Below are 16,244 nucleotides of genomic sequence, written 5' to 3' on the forward strand. Positions count from 1 at the left end.
AGAGAGACATATCATAATGATAAAAGTCTCAATTAATTGGCTGGGCACAGTGGCTAACACCTGTAACCCCAGCACTTTGGGAGGCTGAGGTGGGCAGTTCACCTGAGGTCAGGAGTTCAAGACCAGCCTGGCCAACATGGTGAAACCCCATCTCTACTAAAAATACAAAAAGTTAGCCGGGCATGGTGGTACACACCTGTAGTCCTAGCTACTCAGGAGGCTGAGGCAGGAGAATCACTTGAACCCGGGAGGCAGAGGCTGCAGTGAGCCAAGATTGCACTACTGCACTCCAGCCTGGGCGATAGAGTGAGACTCCATCTCAAAAAAAAAAAGGCTCAATTAATCAAAAGAATTATAAATACAAACATGTATGTATCTAATAACAGTTTCAAAATACACAAGGCAAAAGCTGATAGAACTAAGAAGAGAACTGGACAAATTCACATTTATAATTGGAGGTCTCAACACTTCTCTCTCAATAATTGATAGAACAAGTAGACAAAAAATGGATAAGGATATAGAAGACTTGGTGGCTTCTATATGGTGGCTCACGCCTGTAATACTAGCACTTTGGGAGGCCAAGGCAGGTGGATCATGAGGTCAGGAGTTCAAGACCAGCCTGGCCAACATGGTGAATCCCCGTCTCTACTAAAAATACAAAAATTAGCCGGGAGTGGTTGTGGGCCTGTAATCCCAGCTACTCGGGAGGCTGAGGCAGGAGAATTGCTTGAACCCGGGAGGCAGAGGTTTCAGTGAGCCGAGATCGCACACTGCACTCCAGCCTGGGTGACAGAGTGAGACCCCCATCTCAAAACAAAACAAAACAACACCCATGAAATATTAAAGATAAATTTAACAAAATATGTGTAAGACCTGAACCTGGGAAACTACAAACCATTTTGAGAGAAATTAAAGAAGACCTAGATAAATGAAGAGAGATACCATGTTCTTGGATGTAGGATTAATATTGTTAAGATGTCAATTATCTACAAATTGATTTATAGATAAAATAAAATTCTTGACAGAGTCTCACTCTGTCACCCAGGCTGGAGTGCAATGGCGTGATCTCAGCTCACTGCAACTTCTGCCTCCTGGGTTCAAGCAATTCTCCTGCCTCAGTCTCCCAAGTAGCTGGGGTTACAGGCACCTGCCACCACCCCCAGCTAATTTTGTGTTTTTAGTGGAGACAGGGTTTCACCATGATCGCCAGGCTGGTCTCAAACTCTTGACCTCAAGTGATCCGCCCACCTTGGCCTCCCAAAGTGCTGGGATTACATGAGCCACCATGCCTGGCCAATTTATAGATTAAATAAAATATAATGAAAATTCTAGTAGCCATTTTTTTGGGGTAGAGTTTGACAAGCTGATTGTAAAATTTATTTTAAATCTTAACTAATGCACGTGACCTTGAGTAGCCAAAACAACTTCGATAAAGGGATTAAATTGGTGGATTCATATTACTAGATTACAAGAATTCCTATGAAGTTGTGGCAATTAAGATAATGTGGCTTTGGTGTCAGGATCTATATATCCAGGGAACACAATAGAGAATCTTGAAATAGACCTGTACATATATGGTCACTTGAGTTTTAACAAAAATGACATGGGAATTCAATAGCAGAAAGGAAAGTTCTTTATTTTTTAATTTTTGAGACAGAGTCTTGCTCTATTGCCCAGGCTGGAGTGCAGTGATGCGATCTTGCCTCACTGCAAGCTGGACCTCTGGGGTTCAAGCAATCTTCCCACTTCAGTCTCCCAAGTAGCTGGGACTACAGACATGCACCACCACAGTGGCTAACTTTTGTATTTTTTGTAGAGATGCATTTTCCCTATGTTGCCCAGGCTGTTCTCAAACTCCTGGGCTCAAGTGATCTGCCCACCTCGGCCTCCTGGAGTGCTGGGATTACAGGTGTTAGCTACCACGCCCAGCTGAAAAGTCTTTTTAACAAATGGTTTTGGAACAAATGCATAGCTATATGCAACTACAACAGAACAGCAAAATCAACCTTGACTTTCTTATCTCATGCCACACAAGAATTAACTACCAGTTAATCACAGACTTAATGATAAGAGCTAAAACTAAAATTTCTAGATGATAACAGCAGAGAAAATCTTTGTGACCTTGAGTTAGACAACATTCAGATAAGATACAGAAAACATAAGAATAAGTACCATAAAAGAAATTACTGGTGAATTTGATTTAATAAACATTAGAAACTTCTACTCTTCAAGAGAAACTGTCGAGGAAATTAAAAGGCAAGCCTTAGGCAACACATATCTAATAAAGGACTCATACTTAGAATAAACAACTTTTACAACTCAGTAACAAAAAGCAGAAATAGATAAAAAATATTGCAAAATTGAATGGGCATTTCACTAAGGAAGATACACAAATGGCAAATAAACGCTAATGTTCAAAGTTTTTGGTCTTTAAGGAAGCACAAATTATAATTTTGCTCACTGGAATGCCTAAAGTTACAAAAACTGGCATTGCCTATTGTCAGCAAGAACGTGGAGCAAATGGAGCTTTCACACATTGCTCATGGGAAGGTAAAAAGGTCCAACCATTTTAGGAAACAGTAAGGCGGTTTCTTGTGAAGTTAAACATTATACTATACACTGGCCTTATGACCCAGTAATTCTATTCCTCAGCATTTACCCAAAAGAAATAAAAACAGAGAGAGGCACGGTGGCTCATGCCTGTGATCCCAGCACTTTGGGAGGCCGAGGCGGGCAGATCATTTGAGGTCATGAGTTCGAGTCCAGCCTGGCCAACATGGTGAAACCCTGTCTCTACTAAAATTACATAAATTAGGCAGGTGTGGTGGTGGCACCTGTAATCCCAGCTACTTAGGAGGCTGAGGCAGAAGAATGGCTTGAACCCAGGAGGTGGAGGTTGTGGTGAGCCGAGATTGTGCCACTGCACTCCAGCCTGGGTGACAGAGTGAGAGACTCTGTCTCAAAGAATAAATAAATAGCTGGGTTGGTGACTCATGCCTGTAATTCCAGCACTTTGAGAGGCTAAGGAGGGCAGATCACAAGGTCAGGAGTTCGAGACGAGCCTGACCAACATGGTTGAAGCCTGGTCTCTACTAAAAACACAAAAAATTAGCTGAGTGTGGTGGTGCACACCTGTAATCCCAGCTACTCAGGAAGCTGAGGCAGGAGAATTGCCTGAACCTGGTAGGCGGAGGTTGCAGTGAGCCAAGTCACATCACTGTACTCCATCCTGGGCGACAGAGCAAGACTCCATCTCAAAAATAAATAAATAAATAGAAACAAATAAATAATAAAACATATGTCCATATAAAAACCTGTCTGTACATAAATGTTCATGAGACCTATTATTCATAATAGTCCAAAATTAGAAACACCCCAAAAATCCATCAACAGGTGAATGAATAAACCACATCTATAATAAGGAATGCTATTTAGCAACAAAATGGAATCAATAACTACAATAATTAATTCAACAACATGGGTGAATCTCAGAAGCATCATACTAAATGAAAGGCGACAGACAAAAAACACTACATACTATTTGAATCCAATGATCTGAAATTCTAGAAGATTCAAAATTAGAATGACAGAAAGCAGCTCAATTGTTGACAGGGGCTGGATTTAGGGGAAGACACGAGGAATCTTTGGTTGGGGGTGACGGCACAATTTTATATCATGATTGTGGTGGTGGTTACATTTATCAAAACTCATCAAATTATATGCCGAAAAATGGTGAGTATGCATTGTATGCTTCATTATCGAGGAAGAGGAGGAGGAGGAGGAGGAGGAAGATGTTAAGGTAGATGTTGGGTTTATTGGTATTTATTGTAAAATTCAAATCTGCTTTATATTTGGTAATTTTTATTTCAAAATACGCCAAAGCAGTCAGGATGGCCGAGTTGTCTAAGGTGCTGCATTCAGGTCGTGGTCTCCCCTGGAGTTATGGGTTCAAGTCTCACTTCTGACAAAGCTGAATTTCCTGCTGGGTGGGGTGGCTCACGCCTGTAATCCTAGCACTTTGGGAGGCCACGGTGGGCAGATGATTTGAGGTCAGGAGTTGGAGACCAGCCTGACCAACATGGAGAAACCCTGTATCTACTTAAAAAAATACAAAAATTAGCCACACATAGTGGTGGGTGCCTGGAGTCCCAGCTACTTGGGAGGCTGAGGCAGGAGAATAGCTTGAACCTGGGAGGCAGAGGTTGCAATGAGCCGAGATTGTGCCACTGTACTGTAGCCTGGGCAACAGAGCGAGACTCCACCTCAAAAACAAAACAAAACGAAATGAAAGCCAAATAATAGGAACTTGAGATGAAACCCACAAGAAAAGAATACTCCAAATTTTATGCCCTGAGTTACTTTTCACATAAGCACCTCTAAGTGACCTCCTTAGGGTAAGTAGCACAAGAGATTTATTATTTATCTATGTATTTACTTAGTACTTACGTACGTGTGTGTGTGTGTGTATATATATATGAATGTAAATATTATCTGACTCATTTAATCATTTAATGATTTTCCTGAACAACTGCTGGAGTGATGGTGGTAATGGAGTAAGGAGGAAAGCTAGTATAAAATACTTTGCCAAGTAATCCATTTATATAGGTTGAATTATGTCATATGAAATTGATCAAGCCTTATTTTATTTTATTTTATTTTATTATGTTATTTTTTGAGACAGAGTCTCGCTCTGTCACCCAGGCTGGAGTGCAGTGGCACAATCTTGGTTCACTGCAACCTCCACCTCCCAGGTTCAAGCAATTCTCCTGCCTCAGCTATCCGAGTAGCTGGGACTCCAGGCATCTGCCACCATGACCGGCTAATTTTTTTGTGTTTTTAGTAGAGATGAGGTTTCACCATGTTGGTCAGGCTGGTCTCCAACTCCTGACCTTAAATAGTCAGCCACCTCGGCCTCCCAAAGTGCTGAGATTATAGGCATGAGCCACTGCGCCAGGTCAGCTTCTTTATTATATAATCCTATCCAATACCCTCACCCAACAATCAGGAAGACCTATTAATAGAATCTTACTTTGGAATGTTGTAAAAGTTACTAAAGCTTTATTGAAATCCAACTATAGAAGATGCTTGTTTTTTTTCTTTTTGTTTTTTTTGCTTCTCAAGATCACAGTTTTGTAACCTTTTAGAACAGTCCTTTTTGCATGGCATTCTCACTAATGCAACTGATGTGGTTCAGCTGTGTTCCCATCAAATCTTGAATTGTATCTCCCAGAAATCCCAGGTGTTGCAGGAAGGACCCAGGTAATTGAATCATGGTGGCCGGTCTTTCCCATGCTATTCTCCTGATAGTGAGTGAGTCTCAGGAGAACTGATGGGTTTATCAGGGATTTTCGCTTTTGCTTCTTGCTCATTTTTCTCTTGCTGCCACCATGGAAGAAGTGCTTTTCGCCTCCTGCCATGATTCTGAGGCCTCCCCAGCCATGTGGAACTGTAAGTCCAATTAAACCTCTTTTTCTTCCCGGTCTTGGATATGTCTTTATCAGCAGCATGAAAACAGAATAATACAGTAAATGTTGCCAAAGCCACGCATACTTTCATTTGCTACTTATAAGGTGTACAGTGCCTCCATTTCAATTTCGAATTCTATTTTGATGCCACTTCAAGCTTTAGGAAAGCAGGCTTCTACCTTTTAAGCAAAGATGATTACCTTTCTGGTGAAAAGGGATGCTATAGGCTAAGGATGGCATCCTTTAAGGCTCTGGAAATAGTTACATTGTTAGTAATGATCCTGTAACGTATATGGTTATTGTTCTTTATTCTATGGATCACAGTCAACAAACTTTGTAAAGGGCCAGAGAGTGAATATTTTAGACTTTGAAAGCCATGTGGTCTCTGTCTCTCAACTCTGCTGTTATGACAAATAGCCATAGACAACACATCAACAAATTAAAGTGCTTGTGTTCCAATAAAACTTTATATGCAAAAACAGGCTTGGAGCTGGATTTGACATTTGCTGAAGTTTGTTGACCCCAGCTGTAGATTGTAGACATCACTGAAAACAAATGTGCAACTTGTTGTGATAGACTGTTTATACAACCAAATAACATAGGGTGCTTTTATGAAGAGAACCAATACTAAATAGTGAAATATCCATCAGGAAGTCCCCATATCTGAAAATTAGGGTCTGCATCTTCTGGGACTCTGCATGATTAACTGGCATGCAAAAATCTCTGATTTTAGAAAATATAAATTTATCTAAGATAGTTTAGAAACGTTTCACAGATTAACCTTTGGTTGCTAATTGAAGTATACTTTAGCTACAAATGTAAAATTCAGAGTAGGTTTTACTTTTACTTTGTCTTTCTAAAAGATTATACTTTTTTATATTTAGCAAGTAATATAAGGTGACAATTATTCTTGTTAAAACATTCCAACAAATCAGATTGACTCCTATTGAAGATTTAGCTCTACAATTTTTTATTCTTGGCTGTAAGTAGATAAGGACACAGATACCATCTATGACTAGAATTTATGCAATTTGCCGTGTTCCCTTGTACTAAGATCATTTCCCTTGACTTAAAGCAGAATTATTAAGAACTTCTGAACAATCATGATTTAAGCAAAGGCACTATTATTAAATTGAACTTGGGGCCGGGTGCAGGGGCTTATGCCTGTAATCCCAGTATTTTGGGTGGCTGAGGCGGGCAGATAACAAGGCTAACATGGTGAAACCCCCTCTCTACTAAAAATACAAAATATTAGCCGGGCATGGTGGCACGCACCTGTAGTCACAGCTACTCAGGAGGCGGAGGCAGGAGAATCATTTGAACCCAGAAGACGGAGGTTGCAGTGAGCAAGATCGTGCCACTGCACTCCAACCTGGGAGACAGAGCGAGACTCCATCTCAAAAAAAAAAAAAAAAAAATAATAATAATAATAATAATAATAATAATAATAAATAAAAACAATTAGCTGGGCATGGTATTGTGCTCCTGTAATCCCAGCTACTTGTGAGGTTGAGGCAGGAGAATCACTTGAACCCAGGAGGCAGAGGTTGCAGTGAGCTGAGATTGTGCCACTGCACTCCAGCCTGGGCGATAAAACAAGACTCCGTCTCAAAAAATAAAATAAAATAAATAGAACTTAGAAGAGCTAAGAGTCTTTGTCCTCACAGTCATATCAGTTATATTAAACAAATATATTTTAAAAGATGGAAAGAAGGAAAGAGAAACAAAAAAGATATTATGGTGAATATATAATGTTTTGTTGTTCTAGTCTCCTCCTACTCAGTGTTTACAATCGAGTAGAACTAGTATTTATTTCTTATTTACTGAGAGAATTTTCTAGCTGCTTTTTGCGATAAGTGAGGATAGAAAAATTACTTCCACTAGGTGCTCACACCTGTAATCCCAGCACTTTGGAAGCCCGAGGCGTGAGGATCTCTTGAGCCCAAGAGTTCAAGACTGGCCTAGGCAATATAGGGAGACCCGTCTCTACAAAATCAACCAACCAACAAACAACAACAACAACAACAAAAAACCAAAAACAATTAGTCAAGCATGGTGGAATATCCTGGTTGGACGATCACTTGAGTCTAGGAGGCGGAGGTTGCAGTGAGCCAAGATTGTACCACTGCACTCCAGCCTGGGCGACAGAGCAAGATCCTGTTGAAAAAAGAAAGGAAAGGAAAAGAGGAAAGGAAAGGTAACAGGAAAGGAAAGGAGGAAAGGGAAAGGAAAAGGGAAAGGGAAATTACTTCCAAGGAGATCATTCTTATCTTGTAAAGAGCAATTTGAGATGTTCCCTTTAGTTCTCTAAATGTAGTGAGTAGACCCCATTGTCCTGAGAGATAGACCTTAATACTAACTGTAATTTTATTATCATACTTATTTTAACAAAGACAACTTTTATCCATGATATAGGCCTTGCCATGCAACGTTCTTTGCTGGTGAGGGAGCTGACCAATTTTTACAAGAGGAGCCCGTTACCACTGGGAGGTAGTTTTATGTGGTATTTTATTTAATCTTCATAACAACCTTATAAAGTAAGTGTAACAGGCCAGGCGTGGTGGCTAATGCCTGTAATCCCAGCGCTTTGGGAGAATGAGGCAGGTGAATCACCTGAGGTCAGGAGTTTGAGACCAGCCTGGCCAACATGGTGAAACCCCATCTCTACTAAAAATACAAAACTAAGCCAGGTATGGTGGCGTGCACTTGTAATCCCAGCTACTTGGGAGGCTGTGGTAGGAGAATCACTTGAACCCAGGAGGCAGAGGTTGCAGTGAGCTGAGACCAGGCCATTGTACTCCATCCTGGGCAACAAGAGCAAAAATCCATCTCAAAAAATAAAAATAAATAAAAATAAAGTAAGTAACAGATGAAAAAAATTAAAGAGACTGAGTAACTTATCTAAGACTACAAAGCTCGGAAGTTGCTGATCTGAGATTCACACCCATGTCAATCTGGCTTAAAACCTGTACTTTCCCATTTCAACATGCTGAGTGAAGATGAATTACCATGAAATTATAACTCCATCAGCAAGAGCACAGGGAGCACTAGGCTATGCCCTTAAAGCATGAGACTCCAAGCAGGTCATGGAATCTTTCTGTGTCCCACTTTTCTTACCTGTCGATAGGATGGCTCTGATAATCAATGGTTCCCCAAAACCAGAACTTGGGTCAAAGTTTGCACATGTCCATCTACAATTAGGAGAGTACGGCCTGCCATGTGTGGTGACTCACGCCTGAAACCCCAGCACTCTGGGAGGTGGGTGGATTCCTTGACCTCAGGAGTTCAAGACCAGCCTGGCCAACATGGCGAAACCCCATCTCTACAAAAATACAAAAATCAGCCAGGCATGGTGGTGTGCTCCTGTAGTCCCAGCTACTGGGGAGACTGATGGGTTGAGCCCAGGAGGTAGAGGTAGCAGTGAGCCAAGATTGAGCCACTCCCAGCCTGGGAGACAGAGCCAGAGTCTGTCTTAAAAAAAGAAAATGTAGATTTTCCATAAAGCTACCATTTATTCTACTTAAAAGAGCTATCCTTTGATGTAAGATTATATATTTTTTTGCATGTTTTATAATGTCCCTCACAAAATAAGATATTGGGAGGAGATGAGATATTATTTTTATTTTATTTTTATTTTTATTTTTATTTTTTTTGAGACAGAGTCTCGCTCTGTCACCCAGGCTGCCTATTAGCCTACAGTGTTCCAAATACAAAATTTCATTTTCACATGTCTTCTAAGCCAGGCCTAGAATTCTCTTCTATATAAATTCCTAGATTCCTATATAAGAGAACAAGGGAAAAAGTCGAAATTTAGCAAGTTCAAAAGCAGTCTGAGAGTGGAAAAAAAGACTCCTCAAATACTGGCACAAACTTACCTTCTGTGTTGCAGCTGCACTCCTTCTCAGACCCTGTGTGCCAACATTTCTCACCCTTATTTATTTATTATTATTATTATTTTAGAGATGGAGTCTTGCTTTTGTCGCCCAGGCTGGAGTGCATTGGCACGATCTCGGCTCACTGCACCTCTGCTTCCTGGGTTCAAGTGATTCTCATGCCTCAGCCTCCCAAGTAGCTGGGACTACAGGTGTGTGCCACCATGCCCAGGTAATTTTTGTATTTTTAGTAGAGATGGTGTTTCACCATGTTGGCTAGGCTGGTCTCGAACTCCTGACCTTGTGATCCTCCCGCCTCAGTCTCCCAAAGTTCTGGGATTACAAGCATGAGCCACCATGCCCAGCCTTTTTTTTTTTTTGAGACGGAGTCTCGTTCTGTTGCCCAGGCTGGAGTGCAGTGGCATGATCTCAGCTCACTGCAACCTCCACCTCCCAGGTTCAAGTGATTCTCTTGCCTCAGTCTCCCAAGTAGCTGCAAGTAGCTGAGATTATAGATGTATGCTACCACACCTGGCTAATTTTTTTTTTTTTGAGACAGAGTTTCACTCTTGTCACCCAGGCTGGAGTACAATGGAGCAATCTTGGCTCACTGCAACCTCTGCCTCCCAGGCTTAAGTGATTCTCCTGCCTCAGCCTCCCAAGTGTCTGGGACAACAAGCGCCTGCTACCATGCCTGACTAGTTTTTGTATTTTTAGTAGAAATGGGGTTTCACCATGTTGACCAGGCTGGTCTTGAACTCCTGACCTCAGGTGATCTGCCCGCCTTGGCCTCCCAAAGTGCTGAGATTACAAGGGTGAGCCACTGCACCCAGCTAATTTGTGTGTGTGTGTTTGTGTGTGTGTGTATATATTTTTAAAATTATTATTATTATTATTATTATTTTTGAGACAGAGTTTCGCTCTTGTTGCCCAGGCTAGAAAGTGCAATGCCACGATCTCAACTCACCGCGACCTCCGCCTCCTAGGTTCAAGCGATTCTCCTGCCTCAGCCTCCCAAGTAGCTTGGATTACAGGCATGCGCCACCATGCCCAGCTAAATATATTTTTAGTAGAGACGGAGTTTCTCCATGTTGGTCAGACTGGTCTTGAACTCCCGACCTCAAGTGATCTGCCTGCCTTGGCCTCCCAAAGTGCTGGGAGGTGTGAGCCACCACGCCTGGCCAATTTTTGTATTTTTTAATAGAGACAGGGTTTCACCATGTTGGCCAGGCTGGTCTCGAACTCCTGACCTCAACTGATCCACCCACCTCAGGCTCCCAAAGTGCTGGGATTACAGGTGTGAGCCACCACACCCAGCCAGATTATTTGTAAATATCTTTATTGAGCAAAATAAGATGTGGGCACCTTACTTTGGCTTCTAAAATATTGTTGGACTTTTTTGGGAATTTTCCTTGCCTGTGAAATCCCAAAATTTGGGAACCATTGTTCTAATTGAATGCACAAACTGGCTGGGCGTGGTGGCTCATGCCTGTAATCCCAGCATTTTGGGAGGCTGAGGCAGGTGGCTCACCTGAGATCAGGAGTTTGAGACCAGCCTGACCAACATGGTGAAATCCCGTCTCTACTAAAAATACAAAAATTAGCCAGGTGTGGTGGTGGGCACCTGTAATCCCAACTACTCAGGAGGCTGAGGCAGGAGAATCGCTTGAACCCGGGAGGCATGGGTTGCAGTGAGCCAAGATCATGCCATTGTATTTCAGTGAGACTCTGTCTCAAAAAAAAAAAAAAAAAAAAAAAGAACACACAAACTAGCAGGTTGACTATTTATTGATAAAGCCACAGATTTTTTTTGAAATTAATTTTTTTTTGTTGCTGTTTAAAGAATGCTGTTGTATAAATAAACCCGGGTATAGAGAGACAGCTATAACCTCAGAAGAGCAAAGACTCGGAGTATTATTCCATCACACAAAAGGTCCTTTAAATCAAACGTGGATTTGAGTGAATTGGCAACATTTAAAATGTGTGGAATTTTACTTGTTAATACAGATTTGCAGCTTCCCTAGAAAAATTAGATCTGGCCACCTTGAACCCACATGTTGATGGAGCACAGTGGCTGTGGCCCTGTGGGCACGGCATGAGCCTCTAGTTTGCCATCATCCCCACCATTTTCTACTGTCTCTCACCCTGCCTGCTTCATTCATGTGAGTGTGCCATCCCAGTCCTGCAGGTTTTTATGTTTGCAACCTCATGCAAGTGCAGTCTAGGGACCACAGCACTGATGTCACCTGGGAGGTGGTCAGAAATGCAGAATCCCAGGCTCCACCCAAAATCTACTGAATCAAAACCTGTGTTTTAACAAAATCTCCAGGAAAATCATATGCATATTACAGTTTGAGAAGTCCTTTGAGAAGAACCTGGAACTTCAAGATCCTTAACCAGATTCTGTGACCGTGGGCAAAGCTCTGAACTATTCACTGTGGCAACAGGTACGACTCACAGTGCCTAGGGTGGGAAGACAGAACAAAATCATGTATTAAAATAGCTACTGCCGGGCGCAGTGGCTCACACCTGTAATCCCAGCACTTAGGGAGGCCGAGGCGGGCAGATCACGAGATCAGGAGTTCGAGACCAGCCTGGCCAATATGGTGAAACCTTATCCTTACTAAAAATACAAAAATTAGCTGGGCATGGTGGCCGGTGCCTGTAGTTGCAGCTACTCAGGAGGCTGAGGAAGAAGAATCGCTTGAACCCGGGAGGCGGAGGTTGCAGTGAGCCAAGATTGTGCCACTGCACTCCAGCCTGGGTGACAAAGAGAGACTCCGTCTCAAAAAAAAAAAAAGTTACCATGCCAGTCGCAGTGGCTCACGCCTGTAATCCCAGCACTTTGGGAGGCCTAGGCAGGCAGATCACCTGAGGTCAGGAGTTTGACACCAGCCTAGCCAATACGGTGAAACCCCGTCTCTACTAAAAGTACAAAAAAATTAACTGGGTGTGGTGGTGTGCGGCTGTAGTCCCAGCTACTCAGAGGCTGAGGCAGGAGAATTGCTTGAACCCGGAGGCAGAGGTTGCAGTGAGCCGAGATCATGCCACTGCTCTCCAGCCTGGGTGACAGAGTGAGACCCTGTCTCAAAAAAGAAAGAAAGAAAGAAAAAAGCTACCATTATAAGGATGATTGTACAAATATATGACTCAGACTGGGCTGGATCAGTGTCTGCTGGACTGATGTTGGTGGTAGGAGGATGGAGGCTGGAGCTGGGCCTCAAAGACAGGAGGGAGAAAATGTCCAGAATAAGGTGCTCACGTTCTGTAGTGAGGGAACCCTCGGCAGCACGGACCGGCTGGAGCACAGAGCCTGATTTGGAAATACTAAGAAAGCAGTAAGATTGGAAATTTATTTTGAGCATAAACTGTAGCTTAGACTTCTAAACTAAGATATTGGCATTTGTTCTCTTTATAATGATAAGCCATTGATGGCTTTAGAGGTATGAACTGAGTGTTTTGAGGTTAATAGTCTGACAGATTGTATAGGGTCAGTGGGTTTTATTTTAAAGACACACATTCAGAATGGTTTTACACACAAGCCTAGATGTGGATAAAGCAAATTCCTAAAGGTATGACACATTTTGTGTCTTTCCAACCTATATTGGCATGCATTTCTCTGATATGTGTACTCAGAGTCCCTGACCCAGCATCCATAGCCATGCTGAATCTTTCCTGGCTTTTTGTCAGGCCTTGCCATGAGAGTGACCATTAAAGGTCAGAGAGTCATACGGCCTCTCCCAGGGATACCAGGCTGGCCTGGGAATTGAGGAATTCACTCCGCATCCAAGAACCACATTTCCCCAGCTGTAAGATGGCAGAGAATAATGTTTGTGTCCTGATGAAGTTCTAACACACAGTGTTCTCAGATGACTGGCAGCATTTTGAAAGTAACATGTGACTGTGTAATTTATGCTCTTTGAATTTGCAGTGAGACTATTCGTGGCAGTACAATGTCTATCCATGCTCCTAATTAGAAGTTTTCCAGAACAGCTCATGTGTCTGAATTAGAAATATTTGTCACAGGGCATTAAATGTGGCATTTAGCTGTTGGGTGATTTTTTCAATAGAACTTTGTTAAAGACCAGATATAATGTGTCATTGTTTCTTTTGTGATTCTGGATTCTTTTTGAGAACTAAATGTTTAAGCAGTAAAGAGCTGAGACACCCTATGGGTAAGATCCTTTATAAACCAGCCCATTACACCGTGAATTCACTTACATTGTTGGCCAATGACGTCATGTAAGGATCAGATTATACTTTTCTGTTTGGGTGTGTTTTGTGTTGATTTGTCGAGCCTAGAGGGTTGGCCACCAGGAAGAAGTTGAAATGGCCACTGAAATCCCCTAGTGGTGATTGTCACAAACTTGGGTCTGAGATACACAGAAACACTTGCCTGTCATCAGGCTGAAGCTTTCAGCTCAGGCAGTACCAGTGCCTCTTGGAAATACAAATGAAAGCATTTTTACAACTCAGCAACAAAATATCCAATAGCCTGATAAAAAGATGGGCAAAGGACTCGAACAGACATTTCTCCAAAGATGATATCCAAATAGCCAATGAGGACATATGAAAAGATGCTCAACATCACCAATTTCATTAGAGAAATGCAAGTCAAAACCACATCGAGCTATCACCTCACACTCATTGGGATGGCTATTATCAAAATACAAAACAAAACAGAAAATAACAAGTGTTGATGAGGATGTTGCAAAATTGAAGCCCCCATGCACTGTTAGTGGGATTGTAAAACGGGGTAACTGCTATAGAAAACAGTATGAATAGTCCTCAAAAAATTAAAAATAGAACTACCATATGGCACAGCAATCTCACTTTTGAATATATATCCAAAAGAATTGAAATCAGGGTCTCAAAGAAATATTTGCACACTCATGTTCATAAGCAGTGTTATTCACAATAGCCAAAAGATGGAAGCAAACCAAGTATATGACTGATAAATGGATAAACAAAATGTAGTATACACATACAATGGAATATTATCCAGCCTTAAAAAGGAAAGGCCAGACACAGTGGCTCATGCCTGTGATCCTAGCACTTTGGGAAGCCAAGGCAGGAGGACTGCCTGAGGCCAGGAGTTTGAGACCAGCCTGGGTAACATAGTGAGACCCCTATCTCTACCAAAAATAAAAATTAGCTGGATGTGGTGGTGCATGCCTGTAGTCCCAGTCACTTAGGAGGCTGAGGCAGGAGGATCACTTGAGCCCAGGAGTTCAAGGCTACAGTGAGCTATAATTGTGCCACTGCACTCCAGCCTGGGCAACAGAGCAAGATCTTGTTTATTAAATAAAAGGAAAGAAATCCTGTCACATGCTACAACATGTATGAACCTTGAAGACATTGTGCTAAGTGAAATAAGCCAATCACAAAAAGACAAATGCTATAGGATTGCACTTATATATCTACAGTGGTCAATTCATAGAAACAAAGTAGAATGTTGGTTACCCTGGGCTGAGGGGAGGCAAGGGGGCATTGTTTAAAGGATATATACAGTTTCAGATTTGCAAGATGAAAAAGTTCAAGATGAAAAAGTTCTGGAGATTGGTTTCAGAGCAATGTGAATATACTTAACACTCTGAACCATATACTTAAAAATGATTAAGATGATAAATTTTATGTGTTTCTACTACAATAAAAAATACACAACAGATAATTGCATGAATAGCCCAATTTGTAGCCTCCTGTATCTATGCCCTTTGCCTTATAACTTCTTAGTCCCTTTACACACTGTCTCTGGGCTTAGCACATAAAGTACAGTCAAAAACAAGCTATGTAAGTTCTGAGGCTAGGTCACAAAAAGGATATCGTTTCTGCCTTGCCTGCTGTCTCAACTGGGACACTTAACATTTGGTACCAAGCCAGCATGCTATGAAGATGCCCACAGTAGCCAACATGGAGACTACATTGAAGCAATACAGGTATTGAGAACAGAGACACCCCCAGCCCCACTGCCCACCCAGCTGGCTGCCAGCATCAGCTCCACCAAGGAAGATATATGGATGGCAAATAAGCACATGAAAAGATACTCAACACCGTTAGTCTTTAGAGAAGTACAAATTAAGACCATAATGAGACACCACTACCTACCTATTAGAATCACTGAAATTAAACAGACAACAGACCAAGTGCTGGCAAGAATGTGGAAGAATTCACACTCTCATAGGCCAATGAAGGCGACGCAAAATGATACTGTCACCTGTAGAGGGTCATGGCTGCAAATTGTCCAGATTCTTGGCGTTTTGAACAAAGAATTGGACAAAACGCCCAGCAAAGAAAGAATGAAGCAATAAAAGAATGAAAGCAGCTGTCTCGCCTTTTGGCTCGGAGGAGGCCAACATGCAACTTTCTTCGGTCATCCCGAATCCGGGTTCATCCGACACCAGCCGCCTCCACCATGCCGCCGAAGTTCGACCCCAACGAGATCAAAGTCGTGTACCTGAGGGGCACCGGAGGTGAAGTCAGTGCCACTTCTGCCCTGGCCCCCAAGATCGGCACCCTGGGTCTGTCTCCAAAAAAAATTGGTGATGACATTGCCAAGGCAACAGGTGACGAAGGGCCTGAGGATTACAGTGAAACTCACCATTCAGAACAGACAGGCCCAGATTGAGGTGATACCTTCTGCCTCTGCCCTGATCGTCAAAGCCCTCAAGGAACCACCAAGAGACAGAAAGAAACAGAAAAACATTAAACACAGTGGGTATATCACTTTTGATGAGATCATCAACATTGCTCGACAGATGCAGCACCGATCCTTAGCCAGAGAACTCTCTGGAACCCTTAAAGAGATCCCGGGGACTGCCCACTCTGTGGGTTGTAATGTTGATGGCGCCACCCTCATGACATCATAGATGACATCAACAGTGGTGCTGTGGATTGCCCAGTCAGTTAA

General features: G+C 42.3%; 1 pseudogene; it reads left to right on the forward strand.

Annotated features, from left to right (window-relative positions):
* Positions 1–15,691: 15,691 nt before the first annotated feature.
* Positions 15,692–16,244, forward strand: LOC111550442 (annotated as a pseudogene).

Source organism: Piliocolobus tephrosceles, chromosome 15 (assembly GCF_002776525.5).
Source record: "Piliocolobus tephrosceles isolate RC106 chromosome 15, ASM277652v3, whole genome shotgun sequence".
Classification (NCBI taxonomy): Eukaryota; Metazoa; Chordata; class Mammalia; order Primates; family Cercopithecidae; genus Piliocolobus; species Piliocolobus tephrosceles.